Consider the following 7,409-nt stretch of genomic DNA (forward strand, 5'->3'; position numbering starts at 1 on the left):
CCGGCTCCCCAGTTACAGTTTCTATGCTGCTTCCACAGCTACCGCATCTGATCCAGCTCTCCCGACTGCTGCCCTAACTATTTCTAGTGCTGGCTTTGCTTTGTGGCCACGGCTCATTATGGACTAGCGCTCATATGTGTGAGTGTGCGAATGAGTGTGTGTGTGTGTGTGCGTGTGTGCAATTAGTAGAGCTTGTTAGTGTCCCCCACGGCTGGCAAATGGCCAAGGGCCAAGTGATATGAGCTATCATAGGACCCATTGAAATTTACTTAGTATCTATTGCCACATCGAGGCAGCTTCTTGACGTGCCACATTATTTTCGAGACAATGGCCAGTTGGACAGATAGCCAGCTTGACATGGCCATGAACTGTTGGACATGACAAGTTGCTGTGACACTTGCGACAACCTGTGGTTGCCATCGCACCAAACGCTCGTCCTTCCCATGCTGTCGTCTCTGGCTTGTCCTTTGACAAAAAGCCGAGCGTTATCCCTGCTAAGTGCAAAAGTGGATTGCAGCCAGGCGGCAGGCGGCAGGTTGCAGACTGCAGGCGCTGCAATGCTCTGCCCTCTGTCCTCTGCCCTCTGGCTGAAAAAAGCCAGCAGTAGAAAATAAATAAATGCAAACCCCAGACAAGGACACTTGCAAATGAACAGCGGCACCAGGTAGTGTTTCGCCTGCTGCCTCTGCTTCTGCCTCTGATTCTGCCTGCGGCGGCAAGGGTGGCATATAAATGATGCTCGCGGCGCCACCGTGAGGCACATAACATGGTAGCCAACATTATTAAATAGTTGAGCAGCAGCTACAAACAACTCGGGAGCTGTTTGCGGAGCTGGAGCTTAGCATAAAAACCATAAAATTGTTGAAAATACGCGTTAAGCGTGCCGCAACCAGTGACAGAGAGACTGTTAAAAGGCAAAGGTGGGATGGGTAAGGAACGAGAAAGCCAAGAGACACGAAGGCTCGGAGCACTGGGTGATGGGTTAATGTGCATCTTGACTGAGTTATGCTCTGTCAAGCCAGTCATGATGTGGCCGCTAAGAAAGTGCCAAGTGTCACAAGTTCAGTTAAAAATATGATAGAGCTGGGCGCTTAGTCAGTTAGTATCTCAAGTCTTAAGTGAAATTGCTATATCCATAGTCATTGTTGTGCAACTATGGTTAATATGCCACAGAGGTGGCGATAATGCTTTAAACTGAATAAATTTAAAATTGTGTGAGCTGCACAGATATGAAATGTATGAGGGAACTACATAGAATGTAAAGTTTAACATTTATTGAATATTTAGTATGTTGTAATATTTGCAATGATATTTGGGAATATCTCGTCGCTCGTACTATTCGAAAGAGTTGGCATTTCAGAGACAATCGGAGGATTAGGAGAGGCAATTGTTGCTGTTGCTCAGCCTTGTCCCAGGGCTACTTAATTCCTTCGCATGGGGTCGATTTCGATAAACGAGTAGAGAATAGCGAGTCTGATAAAAACAAGTAAGAAGGCTCTAGTCGAGACTGCTCGACTAGGAGATACCCTGAACCCTCTAAGCTGATATTCTAATCATTCTGCACTTTTATGCACACATACATACACATGCATCCACAAGCACGCATAAGCCTGCGCTCTGCTAACTGCGCAGTAAGCAGCGACTGCGCTGCAGTGTGGGCAATATTATGAGAATTTATTTGTTGAATAATTCCTTTTGTAGACATGCGATCTTAATGAAACTTTCAGAGTGTAATCATACAGTAAATATGTGTGTACATTCCAAAGCACAAGTCTCTAGTACTTGAAACACTCTAGAACTTTTTTACAAATTGGTGAAGAGGGGGGCGTGGTATCAAAAATCTGTAAATTACAAAATCTTTGTATCGATTAACTTTATATACAACGCAAATTTGAAGACTGCAGGTCTAAAAGTGTTCAAATTAGGTTAAAAAAACAAAATCAATTTTTCGATTATTCTCGATAAAAAAGTTATCGGAAGATTTATCGAAAAAATAAAGCAAACTCGTACTGCGTATGGTACTTACGAATATGCATGCCAAATTTCAGCTCTCTAGCTCTTATAACTTCTGAGATCGACGCACTCATACGGACGGACGGACGGACGGACAAGGCTATATCGACTCAGCTCGTCGCGCTGATCAAGAACATATATACTTTGTGTTACACATTTACGTTACACGTTACATACTTTTTCACAAAACCATTATACCCTGATTTCCCATTTTCAATGGGTTCAGGGTATAAAAAGTCAGAAAAGTCAAGTGGCCCAAAACTGATAGAAAGTGAAGGGAGGGGCACTGGGAGCTAGTTGAAAATAAACAGCGCTCTAATAGTAGGCGACTACAAATATATATGTATTTGACGGAATTATAAATGGAGTTTACACGTTCAATTATTAGAAGAGGCAGGCATCATTGAAAATGCCTATGAATTTATTTTTTAATTTCAAAATGGGGTTCGGTAAACGTTTCTCCAAGAATTGTTTGAAGCGTCCCTTGCCAGTTGAGTGGCAGGAGGAGGAAAAAACTGGACAGTTGAGCAAGAAATTTAAGCCAAACTCATGGACCGAGTGCAATCAAACATCTTGCAGTAAAGGTAAGCAAACATCTATATCCAGCTGTGGAAATTAACTATTAAATATAAATATATTTTTCCCTGGAAGAAAAGGCCCAAGAGGTGTTGACTGAGCGCAGTGGTGGAAAGCGTAAAAATGGAATGGTCCGTGGCGTTAGCTCTCAAAATTGGGCTCTTCATTGATTTACGTTTGGTTGTTATTTTAATACATATTTCCAAATTCGTCAAGTAAATGTCCATGATATGAATACTTCCAGCTTTAGCTGTACTTACCTTAAGTAGATTACTTCCGACGACAATGAACCAACGGCATAGGCTAGAATGCGACTTATCAAGCTCGTGTAACCAGGCTACGGAGCAACACACACACATACAAATGGCAAACACCCATGTATATATATATATATTCCCTTTGCTTCTTTATCGCCACATCGAAATACAACAATGAAATTGAATTTAGAGTAAGGTACCAAGCACGTACTCCTAGATATGGCCGGCAAACTTTTTTTTACAAATTATTTTTGAAGAAAACTTTTGCTGCGAAACTTTACTGCATAATAAAGAAAGAACGAGCGCACAAAAACACAAAGGACATACTGTCCTGGCCACTCCGAGAGGCTGCATTCGTTCGGTTCCGAAATATCCGAAATGCCGAGGCAAATCAAAATTCTGCGTGTGCTACACACAAGTTGGGGGCTCAGAGCTGGTATGGCTCTCGTCAAACTTTAAGGTACAAGGTATTGAAGCCGCCCGTACGTCTGCTAATTGGCTGCAATGAGCAAATCGAATCCGCGTTGTATGCGTAATGTAAGACAAATCAAGCATACGCCACGTAAACGACTTGGCATTGCCGCTGATTTTGTTTGGATTGCTTGGCTCGTCGGCTAAAGCAAACAGCTCGCTAGGCATGCGAAGCATTTCGAAAATGAAAGCTGCTCCACATACAGCAAAAAAAAAAAAAAAAAGAAAAAATTATAAAAATAAAACCCAATAGCACCGCCCCTTGAACCTACGCAAAAAAAAAAAAAAAAAAAAAAAAAAAAAAACCAAATAAAATAAAAATTACAGAAATAAAAAAAATTTAAAAGGTAAGCATACATTTTTCACTTATTTGGCATTGAATTTTCATTTCGTTTCATAGAGTCCGCATTGTTGTTCAAATTACATACACACTTATATGTTGCTGCTCGTATTCATCATCGTGCGACGACCCATACATCCATGCATACGTAGCTACTATATGCAAATACACACACATACACATGTACTCACACACTTACACATAACGAACAGCACGCGCATGAAGCCAAAGTCTCGTATGAATTTTAACATTTTCCACACAAATGAATGAGTTTTAATTTAAGCATAATTGCTTTTTGTGGGTTTTTTTTTCCACATTTCTCGTGAACTCGTTTACCCACCACGCACAGTTGAAATTATATTCATATACTTTATTTGAACGCCTTTTTTATAAGTTACGTCATAAGAACAATGGGTATATCATTTGCCTTTGTATTTTTGGCAATGCATCGAGAAGATTTTCGAATTTTTTGTTTACCTTTGTCTACATATGTTTTGTTGTATCAATTTGTTATTGCTTATTTGATTCAGTTATATAAATCTAAAGTCCTTAATCAAATCTACATATTTTTTATACCCTGACTCCCCTGATATTGAAAAATGAGGATAAGAGGGTTTCGGTAAAAAACGTGGGTCAGGTCGCCGAGCTGAGTCGATTAAGCTCTGTACGAAAAATTGAAGGTAGCTCCTTTATTGCCCACGATTAGACTTATTAAATAACTTGCTATATTTAGTTAGCAGATCTCGTGTTTGTGGTGTACATGTCAATGTGTGGTTGTCTATGTATTCATTGGAATATCATCTTTCCGAAGGGCTCAGCAGATGTCGTTGTTGCAGTCTACTAGAGCACTTTACATGGTTTGTTTTATATTCATGGCATAATTTACTTACATTTACATTCAAGAGATACGCTGCAATACACTAATTTGTATTATGTGGTCTTATTTTTTGTGTCATTAAATAAGCCAAAGTTACGACATATTATGATGGGCTTGCTTAGAATTATTATCATCTGTTGCTTTCTAGCTTCATCAGCACAGTGCGCTGTACTCTTATTTGATTGACTTGGCGTGAACAATAGAAACTGAAGCTATACACTTTTCTGAATGTTTTTATCGGAAAGCATCAGTTGCATTATAAGTTCTTTTTATATTCATTCCAGTTTTGCTCTTTTCTAGTTGCCTCTTGGAAGCGCAGGCGAAACATTATTTAATTATTTGATTATAAATTCATGAGCCACGCAGCTGAAGGCAGCATTTCAAAGCATATTAAAAGCAATTTCTTAATGCAAGCAAGGCATATTTCTACGAAAATTGAACTACTTAAGGGCACAGAAATATTTTTAAATGAAATCAATTAATGAGATATTACGGACTATCAGGGGTGAATATATATTTTTAATGCAACTCATTTCAGTTAATTGAACTTTGCTATGGCAGTAATTGCGTAAATTAATAAGCTATGTGCAGACGGAGTATCTTCTAGTCGAGCAGCTCTCAGTAGTTCCTGGTTGTTCTGGATGCTGTTGTGGATAGTGGCGCATGCTTAACAGGGCTCTATGGCGATTAACTTTGACTACTGGCTTGAAAATCAATAAGCGCATAATTACAGTGGCAGCCAAAAGTATCAAGTTGTTTCTTTAAGCATGAAAACTTTATCTGTTTCTTTTTCCTTTTTCTATTTTTCTATGCTTGTTGCTTTTTTCTGACAAAATGCAGCTGGTGAATTGAAATAAATCCAGCTGAAGAAGTTGTTGGCGAAGAGTTCGCTTCAGACAGGACACATTTGTCTTGGCTGCTGCTGTGGCTTCTGATGCTGTCAGCGCAGGAGGACGCCGGACACAGCTCTGCGAACGCAATTCCCTGCACGCTCAGGCTAAGCGCGTCGAGACCGTCGAGCGCTCGCTGTGCCATAACCAAAACAATCATCATTTGGACACTTTTAATACTTTGTGTGCTCCGTCCGCACAGGCCGCTGGCTAGAGATGTGTCCATGCTGAAGCGTTCGGCCCGCCTGGGGCAACAGCGGTAACAAGTGGCATCAACAGTGCCATCCAGCAGTCAACAGCCAACGCAAGCTGTTCTTTCAATGTGTGTGTGTGTGAATCTGCTGCCTAATTTCATGCGGCATAAAGTGTCGTCAGACTCGGGCATTCAAAACTTTGCAGTAGAAGTTTGCTGCGTCTCCTCGCGGGATTGAAATTTATGTGCGGGGGAAATTTAGAGTCACACCCACACACACTTCCATGACCACACAACCAACAGAAAGTAATAACCGAAAAGTGCGCGTGCTGATTAGTTAGTTATGTGGCAGCTTGTTGCATGCATGGGAGTGGGTCTGAGTGTCTGAGAAGGCAATAGACAACATGTTGCTGGGCTTAAAGTGTACAAAGGACTTGCAACAACTTACGACAATTGACAGCTCATAATCGCTTGTAACTAATATATTTACAGTACTTTGTGAAATGCAGGTTGTGCATTTTTATGAATCGAACTTCTGATTTGAGTTTTAGACACTCTGGCCAAATTTGATCAATCAACATGATTATTTCTCTCTAATTACATTTCATTTTGGTTTCTAAGTGGCTCGCTATCTGTAATCCAATGCCATGAATAATGCCCTTTAAAACGAACCAGAAACTAGACTATTTGTTAAATGGACCTTCACTGGCATTATGGTTGCACTTTTAGCTGTGAGAAGCTGAGCCCCGTTGGTCATGTGTCCTTTGGCAGTCGCACATGTACATGAACAAAGCCTGCGACGGGGATGTGTTGCCGTATTTTAGACAGAATTTAGAAGCGATTGCCTCGAGCTGGGCACTCAGCACAACTATTTCTCTAGTCCGTGCGGCAACAGGAACAAAAAGTTGTTAATTTTTACGTAATGGGAAAAGTTTTTAATCTGCCGTGTTTTGTTATTTTTCCTCGATTCCTTTCTTTTTTTTACACTTTTTCCACGATACGCACACAGCCGCAGAGCTCAACATGCACAGAGCAAACACAATAAAATCGGGCTTTATGGCAACTCTGGCAAAAAACCTCAAAAACAGTAAACCAAATACAGTTGGCGCTGCGATGCTGCAATCGTAACTGCAACACAATAACAACAACAACAAAATCAAACAAACAGACAAAATAACCTCAGCGATTTTCAATATATTGTAGAAACAAAAAAATGTCGGACATAGTATCTAATTGGCGTGAATGCTCGACCATGTGTTGCCCTTGCCCTTGTCCTTGCATCTGATTCAAGTGGAGACACAATCGAAAAGCTCAATTTAGATTCACTTGGACCTATGAAAGTGCAACACCAGAGTCAACAACATGGATTAAAAGGGCGTTGAACTCTCGGTCATCTTAGTTTCTGCTCTTATCTTTCTACTTTCTACTTGTATTATGGAATATGCACCATGGCCTAGTTTGCATTCTACAGGGCATTTGCCTATAACCATAAAATGTATTGCGGTATGCGCGTTTCCTATTAACAAAACTGCCCTGAAACTAATTTAGTTGGCAACCTCATAATTAGTTATGCGTTCAAACTCGATTGGCAGCCCATAAATAGTGCAGATTACCAACTAACTGAGGTCGCAACATCGCGCCAACAGCGCGGGGCGCGTTTGTCATCAATAAGTGACAAGCTTTGGGGATAAATTTGTCAAAATTAGGTGACACAACATTGAAAACTGCGGTTGCCACATTTCTTGCCGAATGTCAAGCTCCACAAGATGTTGCCTAGCCTCTGCAACATGCT

General features: G+C 40.7%; 1 long non-coding RNA gene across 1 annotated transcript; it reads left to right on the forward strand.

Moving 5' to 3' along the window:
• Positions 1-2,124: 2,124 nt before the first annotated feature.
• Positions 2,125-2,824, forward strand: LOC149268880 (uncharacterized). The gene is made up of 2 exons (XR_016270477.1): positions 2,125-2,597; positions 2,670-2,824. It is a non-coding gene; the product is annotated as an uncharacterized LOC149268880 (long non-coding RNA).
• The last annotated feature ends 4,585 nt before the right edge of the window (positions 2,825-7,409 follow it).

This window comes from Drosophila arizonae, chromosome 5 (genome assembly GCF_054131065.1).
Source record: "Drosophila arizonae isolate 15081-1271.41 chromosome 5, UAZ_ARI_1.0, whole genome shotgun sequence".
Lineage (NCBI taxonomy): Eukaryota > Metazoa > Arthropoda > Insecta > Diptera > Drosophilidae > Drosophila > Drosophila arizonae.